The sequence below is a fragment of the Hippichthys cyanospilos genome, chromosome 12 (genome assembly GCF_059441005.1).
Source record: "Hippichthys cyanospilos isolate Australia breed blue-spotted pipefish chromosome 12, RoL_Hcya_1.0, whole genome shotgun sequence".
NCBI classification, from domain to species: domain Eukaryota; kingdom Metazoa; phylum Chordata; class Actinopteri; order Syngnathiformes; family Syngnathidae; genus Hippichthys; species Hippichthys cyanospilos.
The window spans coordinates 20079662-20107050 of NC_142380.1; the positions used below are offsets into that span (position 1 = coordinate 20079662).

Genomic DNA, 27389 nt, shown 5'->3' on the forward strand with positions numbered 1-27389 from the left:
AATGTATACAAATGCCATTTTCAATCAATATTTTGATCATCCCATAAGCTACTGAAAACTGACATTCAACAATTACTTTATCTTTCAAATGGGTCCTGTTTCACCCACAACATACCAAGAAGCGTAAATGTTTTCAACCTTTTCCTATGGGCTCTCCTGAATCACGGCTAATTTGCATTATATTTGCAGGAGTGTCTAATTGATGACCTATTACTTGAAAAAAACAAAAAAGACCCACACTTTTTTAATGAACCCTAAAAATGTCAAGTTGTGTCACCATTGCATCTGAAAGCTGGCAAGCAATTTTTAAGACTTGCTTGCTAGCTCAATAATGTTAAAAACAAAAAAAACAGAATAGAAAACACCCATATGAGTGTACAAATTTTGGAAAGACATTAAAAATTGTGAAGATGTGAAGTTTTGGCTTACCATCCATGTTGACACTAGCAATCATTATATCAAAACATCCCTTCCCAGCTATTCAAAGCTAACTGTTGATTTTTTTTTCCTTAATCCCATTCAAATGGAGTGCATTTATTTATTTATTTATTTGCGAGCAAAGAAGAAAACAGAGCGAAGCATGGCCTTTGATCTATTCTTGGAGCTGAGTGAGCATCCCTCAAGTCCCACCATGCTCCACCTCCAGCCTGACAACTTGGATGTGTGGCTGCAGCTCCCATTGTTTTACACGGAACACGCAGCGTCTAGCATGCATGTTTCTTTATAGCTTAGCAACGGAACAAGATGCTCACATGGAGCAAAATATAACAAACAAAAAAAGAGAGAAACAGGGAAATAATTGATCAAGCTGTTCCTCCTTTCTCTGTGCTTCCATGGGCTGACGTTGTCTTTTGTGGTTTCCTTTGGAAGGAGGATGCCAAAACATCAGGCCTGAAGTTGAAGAGGAGCTGGTCTGTCATCCTGCAGGTACGTGTGGACCTCAGATCCCATTTGTAGCTTTGAAAATGTTATCTTTTGACTGGTTTGACTGAAAAAGAAAGAAAAATTATAATGACCACATAGCCAGGGAACAGCGCTTCACAAGGAGGCTCAATTTTGACATTGTAACACTCTTTCAGTCCCTGACAGGCACGGCCTTATGTTCCACAAGAGGGCAAATAAAGAATGCAACAATTGTTCCTGCATGTAGAACCCTTGTGAAAAGGTTTTCCTATAATCTTCAAGCTCTGCTATAAAAATAAATGGGTCTCAAGGAAGAGCTCGGGAAAAGGGTTGCAAGCTTAAGTCACTCTATTTTGACATTGAACTCTCTGCAGCCTAAATAGCGGTGTTTCTAATTTATCTTTCTATTGTTTTTATCCTCACATGAATCTGTACTTGGAAGAAATGGAGCAAATGCACCCTTGTACGCTAGCTTGTCCGACCTGTCCATCTTGACATAAGAGGCATTTCACATCAAAGGGAAGGCATTGAAAGAAGGCAGTAGGGAGCTGAAATTTCACCCAGATGATGACGACATGTCAAAGTTGAACAAGGCATCACCACTTGGGAGTGTGCCATCCCTTGGCTAAAAAAAATACCAGAATGATGTGGACCAGGGGTCACCAACTCTGGTTCTCGAGGGCACCTATACAGCATTTTTTCCATCCTCCTCTGCACCAGTTGGTGACCCCTGATGTAGATCAAAAGAACCAAAAATGCTCCAAATACTGTGCAGGGGTTAAGATGAAACAACTTCATTTGAAAGAAAAACAGAAACAATCAAACAAACAAATAAATTACTGGTGATTTTGGTTCGACGCGCATTCAAAGTTTCCATTGCTTTTTGACAAACTGTGTCACTAGAGAAACAATGACATAAGTCTACATCATTTCTTTTTGCTTTCAAGTATAAACATCTCTTGCACCCCCAACACACCCCCACACACACACACGTCTTTGATTGCCATGCAATACACGTTTTATCCTTGGCACCCTGATGATCCTATTTGTCAGGTATAGTGTGGTAGGTGGCCGTGTAATCTTTGCCGCGCTTCCTTTATCCCATTAGGCCAGTGCGGAAGTCAGGCCCGAGCTTGCTTTGGCGAACCACACGCGTGGAAAGAGCCTTGCCTCACCCCTGCCCTTTCGCCCTTTAATGCCGCTGGCCGGATTCGGTTCGTTGTTGTTTTGCCTGAAGAAACGGCGCTTGTCATCCATTCAGAGTAAATCCCATTGCCCCACTTGGGCTCTTCTCTCGAGAATTATGCACAAAGTGCATTTTATCATCAAGGTCAAATCTTGATGGCTATGCAACCTTGACGCTCAATGGGACACCCACTTGTTTAAATATTTCCCACAGACTTTTTGGGTTGCTCCCATTTTCCCAAGCCTGCTATTAGCATATGCAAGGAGCGGGCTGGCGGCAGTGCTGTTTTCTTCAGTGGGTGTAAATCATAACCTCCTTATTATTCGGGCTGAGAGCAGATAAATCTCCACAGTAATGCATTGCAGAGAGTGGGTGCGGGGTGGGCGGGCGCATGCATACGCTACTGTGGAATAGCCGCTGGCAGATGGAATAATCCAATAAAAGAAAACCTTTTGCTCAACTTTCTTCACGGCAAATTCTCTTCACGCGTTGCTCCGTACAAATATTAACACAAGGAGATTACTTAAGTGAAATTTGCACTTGCTGGCTCCAAAAAGGCCTCCGCAGCAAATTGGAGATCTCATGCAAACCAGGGCGCTGGATAATAACATGTATTTATCAAGAGATGGAAGCTGGGAGAAGCTTTTGAAAGCCACTAGGCTGCAGCATGAATAGGATTGAAGGGGGGGGGGGGGTCGTCCGACAAGGCTAGGGGTAGCCCCCCCCCAAGAGTCTAGGCCTCAGCCGAGGCAGCTGTGAAAAGGGGTCCAGTCTTTTTCCCACGCCCAGCAAGACACGCGAACACTGCACCAACTCCTTCGGGTCAAGTCCCATCACTGATACACACACACACGCACACACACACACATGCACACTGGTGTGCAAATTAACAAGCTGGCCGGCGGGCGCTGCGAAAGAGGGACACCTGCTAGCCCCCAGAATGCTTCATGCTCTCTTGTTCATCAAGGTTCTGAGGAGACAACAATTAGGTCATAACTTCAACTTGAACTCAAAATTGGTGTGTGGACTCAACAAAGGCTACTTTGCACTATTGTGCTAAAAGCGCTACAATAGCAAGATAGCTGTCATGCTGGCCTAATTTTTTTTCTATTCACATGCTGACTGAAAGTGCTGAGTCACACCAATAGAACAAGAGTTTAAAAATATGAATATACATTTTGTTTTATACACAGAAATATATACAGCATACATACATATATACACCGTATATACATGTAGACAGACACACAATACATACACAGATGTATACACACACACTGTATATACAGTATGTACTGTACTTACTGTATATATAAATATACATATACACAGACGTATTGCTGTAGATAGACACACATACATACATGATATAAACATTCATACAATCTGTTGTACACACACACACACATATACACACATATACATACAGTATATATATATATATATATATATATATATATATATATATATATATATATATATATATATATATATATATATATAAATGCACAGTAGGCCCCCGTGTAATGAGATTAATCCATTCCACGGTTGGGCTCGTAAACCCAATTCACCGTATGGCGGGCAATCCAAACCTATGTGGAATAGCTAATATGTTTAGAACCCAAGATAAAAACATCAAAATTGTACAGACATATTGAAAATTGGTACCAAAATAGTATACTAAGTGCTATGTAAATATAACATCCATGTATAAAATCACAAAACATCATAAATAAAAAATATAGATATAGATTTATTTACCTTTTGAGTGCCGCTTGTTATGGCCATATTCCCTAGTAAGGGTAGCCTAGGCTAGGCTAGGCTAGCTTCGTATATCTTGATTATTTCCAGCTTCATTTCCAAATAAATCATCTTCTTAACGTCACAAGCAATCTTGAGACTCATGGCTAACCAATTCAACTTTGAATTAAGCAGTAAAATGCACTATAAATACGGTTTTGTAACCACTCACAATCCAACAAAGCTTTACCGTTACTCCATTTTGAATTAGTGAGGCCGACCAGCACACGAATGGCACACCAGCATATCCGTGAAGAGACACCGACCGATAACAGACCAGCATTGTAGTGACGCATTGCATGGAAGCAGTTTGACGGCAATAGTAAATAAGTGCAATTATCTAAAAACAAACATGAACAAAACCCCACAAACTCACAACAACCAAACTTGACAATTGAATGTCTGAGTTTAAAATGTACGCTATGACCATGAACTAACGTTAGCTGATTGAGCAACATGTTTTTTTTTTTTTGTTTTGTTTTTTTCTATTTTTAAAATAACTTAATTTAGCTATTTCCACCATTAAACATGGTGGCTCAATATAGCACCGCCAAGTTTGATAACACTGGAGAGTTTATATTTGAAACACTGTTTTATTATAAAAGAAGTCTAGAGAAGATATTTCCAACTTTTTTTTTTTTTTTTTGCTGGCTAACGCAGTGGCAGTCATGCTGCGCTAGGCAGACAATGAAAAAAAGTTGGAGCAGGTGGCAATGCGAGTGATGAGCATCACAGCTCTGTAAGGGCAAATATTCAGAGGGCTCCTCAGATGTTCCAGAAGCAGAAAGTGTGAAATGATCAAATGTGTAGGCTTATTAGCCAACACGTAACAATTGGGCCACAGCTATTGACTGATTTTGCTTTTGCAGTATCCAACATATTTTTTAATGTAAGTCTTCTCAGATGGACCAGATTCAAATGATCTGTTTCTACAGAGCTTCCTGAATTTTTTTTTATCTTGGTTATAAACAGGAGCAAAAAACACATTTCAATTTCATTATCGATAATCATCTTCACAGTTGTAGCAGCGATTGACTTGACATATTTTTTTTCTGATGTGTACACTTGTGGGGAAGAAAAAATGGCGACAACATATTTTTTGAAGAGGAAATTGTGAACATGTTAAAAACAAAACATGTTAAAAAAACACTTTGTCATCGTCAAATGACATTATTTTGTGCTTTTTACATATCCTAATGTGAATGGGTAGCTCTGTTTTGATCATTAAGCTGCCAAAATCCCTGCCAAAAGTCTATGGTCAGTCACAATGCTTGAAACCGCCTGGAAGGTTCTCTTTTTTAAAAGAAAAATGTCGAAAGAACAATTGTGAAGGAATCCTGGCGTGAATGTGCATTGGCTACCTATGCTAGAAATGTAACAGACAATGACGCGGTGGCCCTGAAGTGTAAATCACACAAGCAAAAACTAAGCAAATAAAAAGGTCATCGCAAACAAAAAAAAACAAAAACACGAGAGCACAAAAGAAAAAACACGCACACAATAAAAAGAAAGCACGCAAGAAAAAAGACAGACAATAAAAAAAGAGCATGCAAAAAAATCAAACAAGACACACACAATACAAAAGAGCAGGCAACAAAAAGGGAGCACACTAACTTGAAGAAGTGGTTAGTGTGGGTGGGGCAGGAAGGTGTTGATTCACTCCTGATTGGACAACAGGGAGGCACTTGATTAGACACAAGCAACGTTCCACTTTGAGCAGGATGTTAATTCTGTGGCACTTTTTCTTTCTCTATTAAAAACGAGCGCTAGCTACAGTATTGCAATTATCAAAATGGCGGCCCTGTCAGCACTATGCTGTTTAGCACCTCAAGTCCAAAACCACGGGTCATACAAAATAAAGTCTCCATTCTTTCTCACTGGATGGAGAAGGCCTGCTTTGAGGCAACATTGTCCCTTGTGCGTGTGTGTTGGTGTGGGGGGTTTATTGTGAGTGAAGGAATGGGGAGTTAACACCCATGCGTGAAGCGACTCAATGGGGGCATTGTGCGGGAATCTTGGGCCCACATCAGTCCCTCTCCAGGCCAAGGCCAACACCTTCATTGTCCTGTGCATTTTACAGCCAAACGGCACAGTGATACTCATGCCACACTCGCCAGTGAGGGGATGTGCGGGCGGGCGGCACCGCCCTGACATTACTTGCACATAGAAATGCAAGCGGCATGTATCAACACGGTAAGATGATTTGGAGCAGTGCTTCCTAGTTTTTTTCACTAAACTCAAGTAGAATGCAGATAGTTAAATCATGATGATATTTGGTAGAATTTACTCCCAGGTATGACGCCGTGTGGCACATGGGCCGAGTTAGAACTTGTTTGTATAGCAACAGGTCAAGACTCAGGTACATTTTCCAAGGCACAAGATAGCTAGTGCCGTGATAACCAGGTTTTATTGACACCATCAGAAAAGTTTTTATTCATATCTCTGGCATCAAAAATGACCCGTCTGTTCAAACATTAACAAAGCAACCTGAATCTTCACAAGTGCTTTAAAAAAATAAAAACTCTAACATCCACAGGTGTGGACTGACTAAGTGTATACAGTTTTTTAAAATATGAAATTCTCCAAAATGTGACTGTCTTATTTTCATACACGTTCAGGTATATATATATACAGTCGGCCCCCGGCTTACGAGCACCCTGATTTACGAACAATTCGCCTTACGAGCGTGGATCAGAGAGATTTTTGTTCTCCGCTTACGAACAAACCTCTCGCCTTACGAGCAATTCGACATGCCGGCCATTGAGTGTGTAGAAATGTTCTCGTTTAATTGCGTCAATAAAATCAACAGTAGCGACATCATCAATCATCAATAGATACTTGTGGCAGTAACGTGAACGCGATTGGTCTTACAACGTCACACTGACTGTCTCACTCACGGTGTCTAAATATATTACCATTTAAGTGTAGTGTTTGTACAGCTAAAGGGAAAAACAGCTGACATGAAATTAAATGTGCCGATTGGAGGACAAAGAATTGTCATTGGTTTAAATGTGAGTTTTTTTTTAATTAATTGTCAATACATTCCAACCGTTTAAAAAAAAAGTGCGAATAATTATCAGTCAGTCACGGAGAAATAAGAGGATGATGTTTTAGTATCTGCGTGATTTGCACCCTGACTGAAAGAGTTACTGTAACACTGTAAGACCAATAGCATATCTATCACCGTGTTAACTTTGAGCATTGGACTCTGCCCCCCTCTGCTTACATCCAGCTCAAGTCTTGTCATTTCAAAGGTAAAAGCTATTTATCCATTGTATTTATTATATAACGCAAGTGTGCAGCAGATTATGTCACTCAAATTTATATGTATACAGTGTGTCGTTTTTACCTATGGCTTCGGCGCGTTGCACGCATTCACGAATTAACATGGGTTTGGATTGCCCGCTATACGAGCAATTCGAGATACGAGCGTAGCCATCTCAAGCGTAGCCGCTGAACAGATTAAGTTCGTAACCCGGGGGCCCACTGTATGTATATATCTATATATATATATATATTATATATATATATATATGTGTGTGTACTGATTGATATACTCATTATCAACATATTTTTCATACACGTTCAGGTATATATATATATATATATATATATATATATATATATATATATATATATATATATATATATATATATATATATATGTGTGTGTGTGTGTGTGTGTGTACTGATTGATATACTCATTATCAACATACAAATAATCACCCAAATATGTCTTGCCCTGCAATCATTACAATCTAAAGTTGCCATCCATGGTTAGACTTGTGGCACATTATCAAAATGGCTGACCATCTCAAAATGTCCCGTAAAAAGAAACACAAGTGTGTTTTGGGGGCTCTTTTTGGTAGTGCGTGTCCAAACCGACTGCTAACATCACAGCAGCTTTTTATGTATTTCAGATATTCATGTTCAAAGAAGACTCGTATTTTGACTTTCCAAAAAGTTTTGGTCTTCTTTTTGAAAATCCAAAGAAGACCCGACAACCGTCTTGGGAATCTTTTTGGAGAGTCAAAAGTCCAGGGAGTCTTTTTGAACTGCCCTTCTGTGAGGTTTAAAAGTAAGCATGGAGATGCAGTAGCAACTCCTATTTTGACTCACTGAAAAGGTCTGAAAAGTCTCGGGAGTCTATTTGACACTCAAAAAAGTCTTGGAAGTCTTTTTGACTAACAAATATTTTGACTGAACACTTGCGAAGCGCTTTGCCAACCGCTAATTGACGGCTGCCTTAGTCGTCACTGCGTAGGCATAATGTGCATTTTGTTTGCTTTTTCCATCCAGATGGCCACCAGACTTTGCCTCTGCCGACGACGGCAGGCAAGTCCGGGTGCTCTGCCATCTGTGCTGGGAGTTATTCGTATTGCATTGGTGTCACCCTCTCCTAATGGTGCAAATGCATTAACTAAGAACACATCCATTCAAAACAGAAAACAAATGTAAATAAATGAAAACACCATACATACTAAATAACATATGACACAATATACCGAGAAAACCACGAGTCGCTGGCGGAACAAGCACTTTCCCACTTCCAGCGAGTGCTTTGTGACGGGAAACCAGCTAAAAGTATAAGGTGACAGCGATTGGCAGGGGTGGGTCTGTGTTCATTTCGGGAGCTGGCATCGTGGAAAGCTTGCAGGCTAAGGCGAGCGCCAGCAGGAGTGATTTCCATGTCCCCTCCGCATGTGCTTTGAGATCCAGAGCTTTCAGACCAGTGCATGCCACGGACTGGGATCCGGCTGTCTGCTGACATTAGTCTGCTTCGGTGGTTACTTGCCTGGTTTTCCATGGTTCAATGTCAAGTTTGCCTCAACAACGAGAAGTAGAAGGGGGCGAAGTCGCTTTGACGACATGTTTGTCGTACCTCGCCTTCCGGGTGGCATTTCAGCGTCTTTTGGCATGTTGCCTACGACAAAAAAAACTATAAAAAGAATACACGGTGAACACCAAATGTAGTGGATTTCTGATCCAGATTGACTGAAAGTAAATCTCCTTTAGTCAGTGCTCTTTTCTTGTGTGTTTTTTTTTTTTTTTTTTTAATGCTCCGCGTCACAAACGCGCTAGCTCATGGTGGGCATTCCAGTCAGTGACTTGCCTTTTCTCGTAGTTAAAGCAAATTGGAGTTGGATGTCCTCTTCTCTGTCAATACGCAGTAGAGTGTGTTTCAGAGCACCCATCCACCTATCAATTTTCTCTCCTTCCATTATTTCAAAATATTAAACTGGCCACAGTGTAAACAAAGCATAATGCCAGCTGCTGATACCGAAACAACACACCCCCAAGTTGAAACAACCAATCAGCGTTAGCTAGCACGCCCTCCTCGAGCTACCCAGGTACAGAGGCGGAGACCCTAGTGGCAACTAGGAGCACAGAACCCGGAATGTTTTCTGACGTGAAGGGAAAGGGGAACTCAAGCTACCCAGGTACAGCGGAAGAGTTTCCTGTGGTGTGCAAGGGGCTAATGAAAACTTCAACAATCACGTGTTAGGATGGATTTTAATCACTGGTAATCCTCGCTGACTTGTTGTTTTGTGTGTTTGCGTAGTTTTGTGTTCTGGACGGAGCACTGACCGAAGCTTAAGCAAATTAAGCTAGCTTGCTCAGACGAGCACACGGTCTAATTAAGGCGAGCTCCAGGTCACTCCGGCTCATCAGCATGGCGTGCCAACGTAGTGCCGGCCCATTTTTGGGGGGAGGGGGGGGGGAGGGGTTTGTGCGTTGTGCACAACGCTGCGCTTTCGGGGACAAATTGTAGCATGGCAGGAAAGCCAGGATGCAGCCAGGACGTGGCCAGACTGCTAAAATGTGGACAGCTCATTATTTGAGATGGCGGGGGTGGCCCCATTTGCATGAGGCTGCGGAGGCAGCCGCTGTGCGCTATGCTTTTCGGGCAAAATTGCGCGCACGCCATGGGGTGGGGGGGGGGGTGGGGGGGGTCACATTTTGGGGTGTCTACTGGTTGGAGACAGTAGACTGTGCGAGAACATAGATAAAGTGTGTGTATGTGTGTGTGCGTGTGTGTGTGTCTATGGGGGGTCTTGGCGGAGAGCTTATTACGAGTGGATGCGGGGTTCTGGTTTTAGGAGCCATTAATGAGGGGCTGGGCGGGAGTGGGGGGTTGTTTGTCTGTGTTTGTGAACATGCATCTCGCTCATTTGCATAAAGCCCCCCATATGCTGCAAGGCAACACCATTTTTTTTTCTTCCCCTTCCAGACAACAGAGCAGTAAGACTCTGGTGCCACCTGAATGAAAATAAAACATTGGATTTGGGATCTCAGCCAATCAGACACCAGGGCTTCACACCAATCACTAAAAATCAGGAAAAGGAAGTGAAAGGCCATCACCGCTTTACCGTTCGTCTTCTGCAACATGGGAAAGACAACACGTGCAAGCCAGACCGTATGACACCAGTGTTAGCGTCCTTTCTCTCATCTGGTACCATGTCAAATGGTTTGGGTTTTTATCTGAGCCACAAGCACAAAACATTTTTGAATGAGGAATTAAAAAAAAATTGAAACATGTTGGATGGGTTAAACTTCAACAGAAAATAGATCATGTAATATCTCTTTCATTTTTGGCTCCTCTGTCAAAAAAAAAAAAAAAAAAAAAAAAAAAATATATATATATATATATATATATATATATATATATATATATATATATATATATATATATATATATATATGATGTATATATATATATATATATATATATATATGATGTATATATATATATACACACACACACATGGACAAAATTGTTGGTACCCCTCAGTTAAAGAAGGAAAAACCCACAATTCTCACTGAAATCACTTGAAACTTACAAAAGTAACAATAAATAAAAATTTATTGAAAATTAAATAATCAAAATCAGCCATCACTTTTGAATTGCTGATTAACATAATTATTTAAAAAAAACAAACTAATGAAACAGGCCTGGACAAAAATGATGGTACCCATAACTTAATATTTTGTTGCACAACCTTTTGAGGCAATCACTGCATTTAAGCGATTTCTGTATTTGCAAATGAGTGTTCTGCAGCTGTCAACAGGTATTTTGGCCCACTCCTCATGAGCAAACTGCTCCAGTTGTCTCAGGTTTGATGGGTGTCTTCTCCAAATGGCATGTTTCAGCTCCTTCCACAGATGTTCAATGGGATTCAGATCCGGGCTCATGGAAGGCCACTTTAGAATAGTCCAACGCTTTTCTCTCAGCCATTCTTGGGTGTTTTTGGCTGTGTGTTTTGGATCGTTGTCCTGTTGGAAGACCCATGACCTGCGACTGAGACGAAGCTTTCTGACACCAGGCAGCACATTTCTCTCCAGAATGCCTTGATAGTCTACAGATTTAATTTTACCTTGCACACATTCAAGACACCCTGTGCCAGATGCAGCAAAGCAGCCCCAAAACAATTACTGAGCCTCCTCCATGTTTCACCGTAGGGACAGTGTTCTTTTCTTCAGGGAGACGACCAAGGAGGACACCACTGCTGAAAAAAAAATCATAAAAAAGCGAGACTGGAATTTGCAAAAATGCATGTTGACAAGCCACAAAGCTTCTAGGAGAATGTCCTTTGGACAGATGACACCAAACTGGAGCTTTTTAGTAAGGCACATCAACTCAATGTTCATAGACTCTAAAACCAAGCATACGAAGAAAAGAACACTGTCCCTACGGTGAAACATGGAGGAGGCTCAGTAATGTTTTGGGGCTGCTTTGCTGCATCTGGCACAGGGTGTCTTGAATGTGTGCAAGGTAATATTAAATCTGTAGACTATCAAGGCATTCTGGAGAGAAGTGTGCTGCCTGGTGTCAGAAAGCTTGGTCTCAGTCGGAAGAGTTGGAAGAGTACTACATGAGTACACTGCCGGGCGCTAGACCGCACAAGCACACAGATTTGATAATTTCCCACAGCACACCTGACAATATCTCGCGGCACGCACAGTGGTTGAAAAACACTGGGTTAGCTAATACACCTCTATGCAATCAGCCAAAGCCAACACCGCTACGGGGCATACAGGCTATTTTCCAGAGCTTTTAAATGTGGCTAGTTCATATTTTGGACATATAATGCCTAGAGGCATATGTATGGATAGATCTCATGCCACTAAACATTTTGAGTGGTTTTAAGAAAAAAAGAAAAACATTAAAAATGTTAATTATCCCGCCCTCAAAAGCAGGTACCACATTGTTACAATCAACACCAGCAGGAGTTTTCAGTATAAAATGAGCATACATAGAATTTATTTTTGTCATAAGTCATTGACTCATTCAAAGCTCTAATAGGTCATATGAAATAATCGCTTTTTTCTTTTCTTTTTTTCATACAGCCCCTTTAATTTTTTTAAATTCATGTTTTACGATATATATTGTCATGGAGGGTAGAGGGGTTCATACAAAAATAAAAACTACATGTGTACGGATAGATTTCATGCCATTGAACATATTGAGGGGAGGATCCGCTTGAACGTCCAATCACTGAAGGAAAGAAGGAAGGAAACTTGGACAAGCACAATGGAATGCCCTCTCCGGGTCGGGAGTGAGGTCCTGCCCCAAGGGGAGGAGTACAAGTATCTCCGGTTCTTGTTCACTAGTGAGGGTAGGATGGAGCGTGAGATCGACAGTCGGATCAGTGCGGCATCTGCTGTCATGCGGGCTCTGCACCGGTCTGTTGTGGTGAAGAAAGAGCTGAGCCGAAAGGCGAAGCTGTCTGTTTACCACTCGATCTACGTTCCTGCCCTCACCTATGGCCACGAGCTGTGGGTCATGACCGAAAGAACAAGATCGGCCAAAATACAACCGGCCGAAATGAGTTTACTCTGCAGGGTATCCGGGCTCTCCTTAGGGATAGGGTGAGAAGCTCGGTCATCCGGGAGGGGCTCAGCGTTGAGCCGCTGCTCCTTCGCGTTGAAAGGAGCCAGCTGAGGTGGTTCGGGCATCTGGTTACGATGGCCCCCGGAGGCCTCCCCGGTGAGGTGTTTCGGGCAAGTCCCACTGGAAGGAGGCCCCGGGGACGACCCAAACACGCTGGAGGTACTATGTCTCTCAGCTGGCCTTGGAGCGCCTGTGATCCTTCCGGAAGAGCTGGATGAAGTGCAAGTCTGGGCATCCTTGCTCAAGCTGCCGCCTCCGCGACTCGACCCCGGAAGACAGCAGTAGAAGATGTATGGATGTTTACATTTGTGCGTGAGCTTGTTCATTTTCTCAGTCTACTCAATCAAAATGAATATCAGGCATGGTTTTATATTAGAACTGTTGTCCTAATCTCAGCTCTCGACGTCCAAGCTCTATTTTGATCGGGTACTAGAACCCTGCTTGAACTTGTCTGTCAGAAAGGCGAGGCGCTTATTTGTAGGAGATTTCCGAGAAGGCATGGACACCTCAATAGTCACAAGGCAAATTTGCATGATATCCGGCCGGCCTGAATTGCGCAGCGCTGAGGCACCGGGAATGGAAACAATGGAGCGCAACGGAACCAGGACCCTGAAGTTCAAGTATCAAGGCTGGTCGACAAGGGGGTCTGCCTCTTCGCTCCTCGTCTGGGCCCCCGGACGCGCTGATCCGGCCTCCTTGCCTATTGTCAGGCTCGGAGTAGCGCTTTCAAACATCAGTCAGGTCAGACAGGGAGGGGAGTTGGCGCCGCCAGAACAGAAGGGTGACGAGCAACGTCTCAAAAGAACACAAAGAAGAGCTCGGGGTGATTGAAGAGTAGGCCAATTTTGTTTGGGGAGTCGTCACGGCAGCTAGTTTGGATTTTGTTTTCACTTTTTTTTTTTCTTTTAACGACGACAACAACTTTGGGGCGTGCACACATATGCAACCACATTTGTGTGAACTTCTTCTACGGTGTCTCTGGCTTACGTTTTTTTCACATAACGATGTGGAAGACTGCGTTTATTCGTCCCCTCTTTGAGTCATTTATCCCGCTTTACGATTAACATGAACAACTGTCATGACCTGCGTGGTTGGTTGCGTTTGTTGTTTTGCCTCCCTCTTGAGACGTTTTTAGGTATTTGCTCTTATTTTCTGTTGCCATCAAACTGCCTCCGCTGCAGCGTGTCACTACAATCCTGGTCTGCTATTGGTCGGCATCTCGACTACCTGGTACTGTTCTACTATTGGTCAGCGTGATGGGGTCTCGAAGATGCTGGTCTGCTATTGGTCAGCGCAGGGGGTCACAACGATGGCTGCCTAAAGACTTGATCTTATGTGAACGGTAAAGCTTTGTTTAATTGTGAGTTGTTACAAAAACGTATTTATAGTGCATTTTACTGCTTAATTCGAACTTGAATGGTTAGCCATGGGTCCCAAGATTGCTAGTGATGTTAAAGACAAAAGTAAGAAGATGATTTATATGAAAATGAAGCTGGAGAAAATCAAGAAATACAAAGAAAGCTAAGCTAGCACAGCCTAGGCTACCCTTACTAGAGAATTTGGCCATGACAAGCATCACTCAAAAGTAAATAAATCCTTTATATATAGTGGGCCCCCATATTACGAGATTAAACCGTTCCGCAGTTGGGCTCGTAAGGCGAAGTCACAGAATGATGGGCAATCCAAACCTATGTTAAATAGCTAATGCGTTTATAACCCCAGGTAAAAACATCAAAACTGTCCATAACTGGCAGGCACTAGGACCATGTCTCTAACCCAGTAGGCATGTTGCAATGAACCTTTGATGGATTTGGACATAGTGTACGAGTTTTTTGTGATGGTATGCGAAGAGTAAAGATGTACACTAGCACAGAAACATGTGGTTTCTTCGTCTTGCCACATTGTTGACCCCAGACTTTCGAATCGGTGACCCCGGACGGGTCGTCTTGCCACATTGGCAACCCCAGACGTTAGAATGGGTGACCCTGGACGGGTCATCTTGCCACATTGGTGACCTCGGACATTCGAATATTTGGGAAGGCTGTTAAAGAGGTCGTCTTGGCACATGGGTGACCCGGGACGTCAAAATGTTTCAGCACGCTGTTGGAGAGATGTCTTCCTCTGCCACATTACTGCAACACTCGCAATCAGTAGCCGTCGTGACATCGGCGAACGTGCCTGAGTTCTGGCAGAGCAATCTAGCCGCATGGTTTCAGCTTCCACCTATGAGGAATCATCGCAGACGTCCCACATGGTAGTGGCATCTGGCCACCAGCCTACTACACGTTGGGTAATGCAACAATCTCTCGGTGCCCCCGGGATCAAGCTAGCCAGCAACAGGCTGGTACAGGCACTGGGGAGAACGGCTGGTGCAGTTAAGTTCCGGAGTCCCGGGCCGTTGACCGGGATCGTCCAGCCGGGCAGCCTCATCCACCACCAAAGTCCATTCGGCCTCAGCAGTAGGCTTCAAGCCAGCATCCTCCAGCTGCCCCTCGGATTCACCATGCCCTCAGGTATAGTCCTGGTATACATCAAACCGGGTCAGTTTGTGTTGGTGCCACAGCAGGTTCTGACCCAGGCACAGCCTGGGACGCAGCAGAGACCTGTCCTCCCTGAGAAACCCACCGTGCCTGCCAGCATGCAGATCAGCGCTGCCGCTCCGGCTCCTGCGGAACCTCAGAACATCCATTTGGAAATGCCATCTCGTGGTTTTCACGTTGTGTCTCACCCTTACTCCTGTTGCAGCTGGGCCCCTGGTCTCACATACACCGCCCAGGACTGGACTGTGTACTCAGGGTGTCAGACTGGTGAATACCCTGTGGGGTTTTCGTTATGCCTTTCTGGGTGTTCGGGGGGGAGCTGAGTGGCGGGCTCTAGGACCATGTCTCTCACCCAATAGGCATGTTGCAATGAACCTTTGATGCTTTGAACCTGTTGTCTTTGTCTTTGCTGATTTGTACAGTGTTGTAAGAGTTTTTTGTGATAGCATGCAAGGAGTAAAGCAACGTGTGGTTACTTCGTCTTGCCACACATACATATTAAAAATTGGTTCCAAAATTGTATAATAAGTGCTATGTATACATAATATACATGTATAAAATCAGAAAACATCATAAATAAAAAATATAGAAAGGATTTATTTACCTTTGAGTGGCGCTTGTTACGCCCATAATCCCTAATAAGGGTTAGATCCAGCATCGTTTCTATATACAGTAAATCATCTTCTTACTTCTCTCTTTAACATCACTAGCAATCTTGGGACCCATGGCTAACCCTTTCAAATTTGAATTAAGCAGTAAAATGCACTATAAATACGGTTTTGTAACAACTTACAATCAAACAAATCTTTACCGTTCCGCCATTTTGAAATGAGTGAGGCCGACCAATAGAAGACCACCATCTCCGTGAGGAGACGCTGACCAATAGCAGACCAAAATTGTAGTGATGCGTTGCAGGGAGGCAAGTGTGACGCCAACTGAAAATAAGTGTTATTACCTAAAAACGCCTGCAGATAGAGACGAAACAACACATATACAGCTAAGCCCCTAGGGTCATGACAGTTGTTTTTGTCGCAAAACCAGGAAAATTCCAGGAAGAAAGGATGAAAAAAACTCAGTATTCCACATCGCAACATGAAAATAACATAAGTCAGGTACGCTGTAACACGGGGGTCCACTGTGTTTTTTATTTGATTTTATTTAATTGTATGCATGTATATTATGTATAAGAAGCACTTACTATACTAATTTGATACCAATTTTTAATATGTATATACAATTTTTATGTTTTTACCTAGGGTTTTACATGCATTAGCTAATTAAACTAGGTTTGGATTGCCTGCCGTACGGCGAATTCATAATCCCAACCGCGAAATGGATTAATCTCTTACACTGGGGGCCCAATGTACATATATTTGAGCATGTGTATGTATGGTGTTGGGGCCAATTCACAGCATTTGGAATAAATCATTTGTTATGATCCAGTGAACATAGTCCATTTTGATTTCTGTTTACATGGCCAAGAGCTGGACAGTTATTTGTTTATTGCTTGGTATGGCTCACTGGCCTCACAGGTGGCAGTTGCGACTGATTACGGATTGGAGCCACACGGTTTCTTTTACCATAGAGTTTGTCATTTACTAGAAATATTTTTGTATGAAGAGCATTGGAAGTCTGTACAAATAAATGTATCGCTCCATTGCATCTGAGCCAGGCTTCTGGACATTTTTATTTTATTCATTTTATTTTGGGCCAGCACACGAGTAAACCAAAGGCAGCCAGACATTGGGGGGGGCATGTTTTTTTTGTTTGTTTCTTTTTCTTTTTTTTTTACCATGGCAAGCTTTTAAACTTGAGCTAAGAAAGATTCAAAGGAAAATCATTCAAGTGTCCTTTTAAAATGCTGCCTTGCCTTGCCTCATTTGACCCTAACCACCCAGCCTGCGAATATGTACACACACACGCACACATACGTCTATCAGGATGCAAGGAATGTATGAGAGCAAGGCCCTCATTAGCCCCTTTCACACAAAAACAGGAACTATGATTTCCTGGTCGCGGGGTTACAGGTCAGAGGTTCCTGGTCTTCAGCCCATTCATTCATACCAAAGGACAGCGGAGGGGGTAGGTTATTGAAATTGGACTGATGACGTGGTAGGGGGGGGTTACACACATTTTTCTTGTCACTAAAAAGGTAAATGACAAGCATGATGAACAACAAAAGAAGCTGCCACACGTTGCACGAGAATGGAGCCTAATTTGCTTTTTCTTTATTTGCAGCTGTTAACTTCATACTAATAAATTCATAGACATACATTATTCAAACTGTGCAATCTGTAAACTTGAGAAGGGGAAGCTTCTCGGATTCCCTTTGGGTAAAACCGTGATTCCTATTTTTGCTGTCTCCCTACCTAACGATAGGACCAATGTGTAGTCTAGTTTTTTATTTTTTATCCCCTTTCACGTCCATCTCGCTCGGCCACTCCGTCTCTTTCTCGCAAGTAAAACAAATGCGTTAACTAAGAAAACATCTATTCAAACCAGAAAACAAATGTCAACAAATGAAAACAGCATACAAACTGAATAACATGTTACAATCTATCAAAACTGCGAGCCGGTGTTGTGGCGAACACTTTCCCAATTCCGTGCTTTGTGACTAGCCAAAAGTACATGATGAAAAGTACCTTCTGCACAAAAGGAATCGGCAGCGGTAGCTGTGTGTTCTTTTCGGGGGCTTCCATCATGGAGAGGATGGGAAGGTAGAGGCTTAGCAGAACGTTCCCTACCCGGGACGTTTTTTGGTGTGAAGGGGAAATGGGAATTAAAGCTTCCCGGGTAACGCGGAAGAGTTCCTGCGGTGCGAAAGGGGCTATTGTTTCTCACTAAAGCATTGACACTTTTTTTTTTTGTCCCCTGGCCTTTCCCTCACAGGTTTTCTATTATTCGCAATTTTGTGCACTGGCTTGTCTTGTTTGTGCTCAGACAGATTCGGCAAACAGCATAGCATATTTTTCACAGCGCATCATCAACAGCGTAGTCGTACCATAACACTGTATGAGCACTACGTATATCTGCAACATCGTTAGGAAAAATGGTCAATTATTGCCGTGTTTCGGGTTGCACAAATCGGGCAGACCGAGAAAAGCATAATTATTATTATCAAGCTACCACATGTTGCATAAATGAGTTATGTACAGTCGGACCCCGGTTTACGAACATCCTCTTTTACGAACATTTTGACTTACGAGCGTGGGCCGCAGAGTTTTTTGTCCCCCACTTACGCACAAACCTTCCGTCTTACGAACAAAAAGACATACCGGCCAATTGTATTCGTACATTAATTTTCGCTTTGCTACGTCAACTAAATCAGAAGTTGACGCACATCACGCCGAAGTTGAACGCTATTGCTCTTACAATGTCACAGTCACTGTCTCAGTCACGGTGTCAGTCACGGAGTCAGTCACGGAGATGCCAATATGCTATTGGTCGATTAAGGTCACAGTGCCGGGCTCACTCATGGAGATGCTATTGGCCGGCGTCACGTCAATCACAGAAATGCCGATATGCTATTGGCCGAACGCCTTTATCTAGCTTGATGGCACAGCTGGTCGGGATGGAAGGAAGGAGAGAAAATGAGTGAAAAACGGAAGGAAGGAATGTTGTGAAGACTTTGCAAACTTTATCTGTTAGACATGGCTTCTAAAATTGCAAGTGGCGGTAAAGGAAGAAGTAAGAGGATGATGACAATAGAAACCAAGTAGGAGATAATAAAAAAATACGAAGAAGGCGCACGCATAGTTAACCTTGCTCGTGAGTATGGACGTGACCGCTCGGCAATCTTCTAAGGGCAAGACTTTCCTTGCAGGGGGACGGAACTCGCTCGACAACAAAATGGAGAGGCTTCTTCAATTATGGATTAAAGAGAAGGAAATCGCTGGTGATATGTTTTAGTTTGAGAAAAGTTATTGTTTAAGATAATAAATAAGTTCTGCGGGTTGGTCTCTGCTCACCTCCTTCTCCACTCAGCTCAAGTCACGTCGCCCCAGAGGAGAATGTCATTTATCCTTTGCATATCCATCTTAATTAAATTAGCTAAACAGTAGATTAAGTTACTAATTTTAGCTGTGTGCAAATTCGTGATGCTTATAGCTATGATTTTACCACGCATTGCCAGTCGATGTGTACGTACAATTGACTTCGCTTTACTATGTTAACGAAATCATCTGCTCACGCTTAACACATTAACGCTGATATGCTACTGCTCTTACAATGTCACAGTCACTGTTTCAGTCATGGTGTCAGTCACGGAAATGCCGGTATGCTATTGGCCGAACACCTTCATCTAGCTTGATGGCACAGCTGGTCGGGATGGAAGGAAGGAGAGAAAATGAGTGAAAAACGGAAGGAAGTAATGTTGTTAAGACTTTGCAAACTTTATCTGTTAGACATGGCTTCTAAAATTGCTAGTGGTGGTAAAGGAAGAAGTAAGAGGATGATGACAATAGAAACGAAGCAGGAGATAATAAAAGAAAATACGAAGGAGGCGCACGCATGGTTAACCTTGCTCGTGAGTATGGCTGTAACCGCTCGGCAATCTTCTAAGGGCAAGACTTTCCTTGCCGGGGGACGGACCTCGATCGACAACAAAATGGAGAGGCTTCTTCTATTATGGATTAAGGAGAAAGAAATCGTCGGTGATATGTTTTAGTTTGAGAAAAGTTCCCGTTTAAGAAAATAAATAAATAAATTCTGCGGGTTGGTCTCTGCTCCCCTCCGCCTCCACCCAGCTCAAGTCACGTCGCCCCAAAGGTAAATGTCATTTTTCCTCTGTATATGTTATTTAATTTAACTGTACAATAGATTATGTTACTCATTTTTAATATGTGTATAAAGTCGTGATGTTTTTACCAAAGGTTTTTGCACGCATTAACTAATTAACATAGGTTTGGATTGCCCGTCATACGAGCAGTTCAAGTTACGAGCGTAGCCGCTGAACGGATTAAGTTCGTAACACTGGGGCCCACTGTATTCTGATTCTTCTGAAAATGTTGCATCTCCCACATCCATCCACACGCCATCTGGTTGTAAGCCTCCAGACCTATGTAGGATTTAAGATCTTCGGCTGTGTATGGGCTCGGTGAAAAGAACAAGTAGTTGATTATATCTGGATGTGTAATTTTGGGAAGAATATCCGGATCGTCGTTTATCCAGGATGAGTCAGTCAACTCGTATAGATTGACACACACACAAAAACATTCAACTTTGGTTTGAACAAAATCTCCCAAAAAATGTGGGGCAACATCTTGAACTTGGTTCCGGTCCAAATTGATGATCTTTGTGTGCTTTGATGTATTTTGAGCACTTTGCCAGAAGTGCAAAAGAAATCAAACTTACAGGAACTTTTTTTTTTTGGTAAAGTGAATCAATAAACATAAAAACAAAACTATCTTTTGGATTTATACATAGAGAGCACTGATGCTGAAGTTGAATAAGTTGCACATGGATGGCGCAGCAGTCTGTTTCCCGTGACAAATACCACTTTCATCCAGCAATATAGAAATCCGCAATATAGAGCGGACTCGAAAGATGAGCCACAATACGGTGGGAGAACACTGCCACTGTCTGTACCTAATAAAGATTCTTATTTTCCAAAGAGCGTGTGTGTCCAGCTGGGAAGGTTTGGTTTCCATAGCCAGGGGTGTCCAAACTTTTTGCAAAGGGGGCCAGATTTTGGTGTGTTAAAAATGTAGGGGGACCAACCTTGGCGGGCATTATTTACATATAACAGCAATTAATTTAAACACGTTTCAGCGAGCCGTTCTGTGTTTCACATTTTCTTTTTTATTTTAATTTCAGCTATCTTAAGCCTGTGCTTTGGTTATTTGAAACGTGCAAATCAAAATTTAATTGACATTAAATATTGAAATTGAATATTCATTTAACTTCACTTTTTTTTAACACTTTAATCGACTTTTTTGCAACAGTTACACAGAATTATAATCTTGGGTGCAAATTACATTTGAAACATAAAAAAATATCTCACCATGGCAGTTTATTATTTATAAAAATTCTAAACACAATAACAGAGAAATGAACAAGTAATAGTCATATTAACAAGTGCAGGGCTCATTTAAAATATGACATTAGTAACTATAAATGTTGATTCATTTTTAAATGGTTATTATTCTGGCGTTAACAGTTATAAAAAAAAAAACGTTTTCAGACTGATCGTAAATGAAAAATGACTCATCCGCATGAGTGTGATGGGTGAAACTGAGATCTGGAGTGCAGGACGAAGGCCAGGTGTGGCTTTATGGCAGTAGTATGGATGCGCAAGATGTCTTGTAAGTGAAAGTCCGATAGCCGTGTCCTCACACCGCTCTTATTTAAGTTCATCACTGAGAATGTCTTCTCACACAAATACGTCGACCCAAACAAGCTTAGCATTTTTTTACCAAATCTCTCGAATCTCTCGGACTTGTCCTTATCCGGCTGTCGGTAATAGTTGTAAAATATTGCTGCCGTGAGATTAAACTAGCTTCAAGATGTTTCAGTTTCTCGTTGCGTACTTTACCTGTGATCTTGCCATATACGTCAGCATGTTTTGTTTGGTAATGTCGCTTCACGTTGAACTCTTTAAAAACAGCCACTGTCTCTTTACAAATCAAGCAGACACAGTTGTTCCGTATTTCAGTGAAGAATTAGTCCAATTTCCACTCATTCTTGAACCGTCGACCCGCGCAGTCAACTTTCCTCCTTTTGTTGATTGTCGCCATTTTAAAAAGTTAGGGGCTCATACATTCAATTACTCATATACTGATTTGCTCTTCCTAATTGAGCCTATAGATGGCAGCATTTAGCACACGCACGTAACAGCGCTGCTGCCTAATGTATTCATTCTCCATGCGGGCCAGACGTTATTGATTTTATGACAGAGGCTGCGGGCCGGGTGGAAATTGACCACGGGCCGCATTTGGCCCCCGGGCTGGACTTTGGACTTTGGCGCGCGTTCCCTTTCCTCAGGGGCGCGCGCACGCGCACAGGCGGCCCAGCCATTGAGAGCTCAGTCACGGCCACTTTGAGCGCTGTGATCCAATGGCATGGATTTCTAATGAGATGTCTTTATTGCGCGTGTGTGGCGCTGACATGATTCTTGCGGTCTCTGAGCAGTTGCATGATGCAGCCTTCACTCGATGTGACTCTCCTTTGGAGTCACACGCGAGTGCATTGCACTGCCAGCTGTTTCTGCCGCGCAGCAAAATACTGCATAAAATATGTTCGTGACAATTTTAATGCCATTATATGCTCATTTAAGGCCTCTAATTTGAGGCTCATTTGCTGCCTTTGGGTGTTCGTTACAAGCAAAGTACATAAAGAAGTGCACACATTTGAGATCACAAAATAGCTTTGCACGAGTACGAAACACATGTGGCTTCTGAAAATCGGAAAATTTGGACGTGAAATGCTTCGTTGAAATCTTGACCATATAGGAATCAAAAAAGTATTCATTTGAGATGACAAATTAGGTATAACGTGCCCACAAAACATTAAGTTGTAGGTGTTAAGAAGTTTCTGATTATACTTAACGATTTCGTGTTTGTATTGTTCTGTTATTACTATTTACGCCTGGACATGTTTCTCCTGTGGTCATGTGATCTTCGTAGCAACCGCCTAGCAACCAATCACAAGTTGTGTTTCATTCCTCCAGTACCAATCAGGACTCTGTTTACACTATCATAGGTTGTTTTGCTCTTTCACCGGTCAGTCGGCAGGTATCGTTGTAACGGACAGTCATTTTTTTCTGCTTTCAATCATTCTGTGGATTATCTCATTCCTTTCATTATTATTCCGTGCGTCCATGAGAATGTAAGTACAGTTTGAATATGTTGTCCGTTCGTGGTTTTGGATACATGTTTACGTTTGCACTGCTTCACTTTGTCCATTAATGTCTAAGTTGTCATTGCATTTAAGTTTGGTATAATTGCTAAAGGCAAATATACCGTACTTTTCATACTTCACTTTTAGTATTCACGTTCAAGTTTCATCCACAAAATGTGCATATTTGTCGCATGTTTGCCGTGTGTGCCGATGTGATTCTTACTCCGTAAGTGAGTGACCTCACCGCCCACTCAAATCTATTCGGCTCCATTAAACCTTTCCTACCTAACGCACATTTGGAACGATTGGGTTGAATTCTTTCTTCCTATCATTGTACGGTATGTTTGCCTGTGTTGTTTATGTTATTCTAAGCTAATATGGAATAATGTGAGCATATGATGTAACATATTGTACAATGTTAGTTATGTTAGTTATCAATGTTTAGTGAATGTTCTCTGCTCTCCTTTGCAGACCACACACGCACAACAATCAAACACACACAACACACAACCACACACAATCAATCACACACCCACAATCGAACACACACACACCCACACACCAACCCAGATAAATAAATAGAACATTATATACAAATAAAGAGTGGCATGAGAGTGTGCATCATCTTTATGTTCTGGCCGGACAACCTGATAAGATTGAGGATCCTCTGAATCAATCAAATACAGTCCTTTCAAGGAGGTCACAAGTTTGGGCGCTATTCCGACACCTCCATTACAGTAGGTAAAGCGTGCGCACAGGGTGCACATGAAATTTTACAATGGAAGCACCGAGTCGGTAGAACTTTTGAAAACGTGACCTCACAAAATAGTGTGGACGCCGTTCCCAGATTGCCATCCCAATTTGTGATCTCTTGTTGAAATGTTCCATTTTTGTTGGATATAAAGAAATGTTGAAAATATGAGGTCGACATCTGTATTTTTTTTTAGTTTCGTTGAAAATGGCATGAAAAACGAAGCGACGTTGCTTCTATTTTTTTTCTTCCTCTTTGTCGCGTTGCTGTAAAATCGGCTAACTGCTTGACGTGAGTTCATTAACATTGGACAACGCTGGGGCATGGAGGTTCTCTTGTCCATAGAACAATACTCGGTCGCCATCATTTTCTTGAAGCTTATAGGAGGCTCGTTGGCTTCTTGAGCGCGTCTAGGATGGGAACTCCATGGGAAACACGCACACACTTTCTCTCTTTCTCCATCACAAACACACGCCTGCGCACACAATATTTCGTTTTGGAACGTGTCACATAATGATTTTGTTGTTTTTTCCCACGTCTCCATTCATTTGTACTTTTTCTTTTTTTTTTTTTGCAGGATGCGATACCAGGAAAGAACAGGGTTTGTGGATCCAATACACGGTATCCTGCCATTTAATATACAATCCACGAGTATGTACTATATGTACAAATAAGATATCTTTGAAAATAATCCAGGTTTTCTGTACACACATTTTACTGCAAAGCGTCTTTTTATATGAAATTGTGATTGACTACTTTGTGCTGTCCCTGATTTTCCTCTAAAAGGTGTTGCGTTTACGTCCTGTACAAATCGAAGTGTGTGGATAATAAAAATCACATCGTGTTCATCATGATGTAGTGTTTGCTCATTGTTGATATTGTGGCGGACACTAGGACCATGTCTCTCACCCAGTAGGCATGTCGCTATGATCCTTTGATGCTTTGAACCTGTTGGCTTTGTCTTTACTGTTTTGGACTTTGTTGTATCAGTTTTGTGATGGCATGCGAAGAGTAAAGATCTCCACTAGCACAGCAACGTGTGGTTTCTTCGCCTCGCCACATTGGTGACCCCGGATATTAGAATGGGTGACCCTGGATGGGTCATCTTGCCATATTATTATCACAGACGTTAGAAAGTTTAGTCAGGCTGTTGGAGATGTAGTCTCGCCACATGGGTGACCCCGGACGTCAGAATGTTTCAGCGAGGAATCACCGCAGACGTCCCACATCGTGACATTCCTCCACCAGCCTACTATACGTCAGGTAATGCAGCAAGCTGGTACCACGTCAGCCAGCCAGCACCCCGACAAGGGTCCTCTCACCCGTCGCCCAGTCCCTTGGCGCACCAGGGATCGAGCCAGCCAGCAACAGGCTGGTACGGGTGCTGGTGAGAACGGCTGTGCAGTCCAATTTCGGAGTCCCTGGCCGTCGACCGGGATCTTCCAGCCGGGCGGCCTCATCTACTACCGATGTCCGTCCGGCCTCAGCAGTAGGCCTCCAGCCACCATCATTCAGCCGCCCCTCCGATTCACCGTGCCCGCAGGTATGGTCCGAGTATACATCGGAGCGGGTCAGCTGGTGTTGGTGCCACAGCAGGTTCATGCCCAGGCACAGACTGGGACGCAGCCGCGACCGGCCGTCCCTCAGAAGCCACTGTGCCTGCCAGCATGCAGGTCAGCACTGCCACTCCGGCTCCTGCGGAACTTCAGAACATCCCTTTGCCAACGCTACCTCATGGTTTTCACGCTGAGCATCTCACCCTTACTCCTGTCGCACCTGGGGCCCTGGTGTCACATACACCGCCCAGGACCTGAATGTGACTCAGGGTGCCAGACTGGTGAATACCCTGTGGGGTTTTCCGTTAAGCCTTTTTGGGTGTTCGGGGCGGAGCTGTGTGGCGGACACTAGGACCATGTCTCTCACCCAGTAGGCATGTCGCTATGATCCTTTGATGCTTTAAACCTGTTGGCTTTGTCTTTGCTGTTTTGGACTTTGTTGTATCAGTTTTGTGATGGCATGCGAAGAGTAAAGATCTCCACTAGCACAGCAACGTGTGGTTTCTTCGCCTCGCCACAATATTAAAAAAAATGCAAATTTCATAAAGTGTTGCCAGATAGTAAAAAAAAATGTCGCCAAAAAGCAAAAATAAGTCACCCAAAAGCAGCATATACAAGTAAATAAAAGTCAAATTGTTTGGTTTTTTTTGTTCCATGAAAAAATAAAATATTTGTCTATGTGGGAAACACTAGAAATAGAATATGCATTTATTGTTTTAAAATAATATACTACTGTGTTGTATTGGTAGGATCCCGAAAATCTAAAAAGTAGGTCACACAGAAATCACATCAAACTGGCTAGAATTAAAGCAAAGAGGCGCTTAATCGCGTGCGTTAAAATGGGAGATACTCTTCAGTGGTGTGCGCGCGTGTATGCGCGATCTGAATAAATGCAAATGGTCACTGTCTCCCTCTGGCACATCGCCAAGTATCTATAGCAACCACACTGGGTCACCATAGCGCCAACACTTAAAACACTCCCAATTTATTTTATTCCCCATTCGCTCATTTAATTGTCACACAAACTCCGTGTGAAAATAAATATTGGTGTCGTTCTATTTTTTATTTTATTTTTTGTAAAGTGACAAAGGCTATATGGACATATTTTAAAAAGACTTTGAACTTAAAAAAGTAAGTCTTGTTCAAGGAATAATTTTCTCATTTTCGGTGATGCTTGTTTCCTGTTTTGCTCTGCTGTGATGTGTTCACGGTCAAAGTACAAGTTCAGGTGTAGAGGTGACTAACTAGCCTTGGCTCGCCACGGCGAAAAGCGACCAAACACAATGCTTACACTATCATTTAGCGACCGTTTGTGGCACTTTGGCAAATAGGCAGTTACCAGAATTTTGTTGATCCTTGATCTCACCGCTGGATGGAGGCCGTGCCAAGTTTAGACGATACGTAATTATAATGAGATACAGTATGTTTTATGTGAACCCAGTCATGCAAAGGCAACATTCTGATTAATATTCTTGTTGCGCAATATGAATTGAATTTGAGCCACAAACACGTGTTTTAGCCATCACAAGGGACGGCTCTTTTGCAGCCTGCTGCCAACTAAAATTGGCAATGATTACAAAACAGTCATTTGATTACTTAAGCACTCAATTACTTAAAGTATTTTTGTTCCTAACTCATTTAGCCCCCTTGAATTGAATGTCTGGATGTCTTTGGAATTGAATGAGTTAAGCAGAGCTGTGCATGCAGTTGTGCACATCATGTCACCATTATTTTGATAAGCTAATGATGTTAGCCAATGCTAAGCGGTGCGCCTGACAAATCTCATTGCAGCTCTGCTTACCTTTTGTATAGCCTTTAACCACTAGATGGGCAGGCACTCAAAGAAACAATCAAAGTCCATTTTTCATTTGTAACGTGCTTCATAAATGAACTCAAGAACGACATTAAAGGAGACTTTCCAAAA

At 42.5% G+C, this 27389-nt stretch overlaps 2 long non-coding RNA genes across 2 annotated transcripts in view; one reads left to right on the plus strand and one right to left on the minus strand.

Annotated features, from left to right (window-relative positions):
* The window catches only part of LOC148415257 (uncharacterized), a 28667-nt gene extending 2712 nt beyond the window's left edge, over positions 1-25955 (plus strand). The window contains exons 2-3 of the long non-coding RNA XR_015867375.1: positions 871-927; positions 24487-25955. This is a non-coding gene — a long non-coding RNA (uncharacterized LOC148415257). The remainder of the gene's footprint in view (positions 1-870; positions 928-24486) is intronic.
* Positions 530-22362, minus strand: LOC148415258 (uncharacterized). The gene is made up of 2 exons (XR_015867376.1): positions 21855-22362; positions 530-988 (listed from the first exon to the last, which is right to left on the minus strand). It is a non-coding gene; the product is annotated as an uncharacterized LOC148415258 (long non-coding RNA).
* Positions 25956-27389: the final 1434 nt, after the last annotated feature.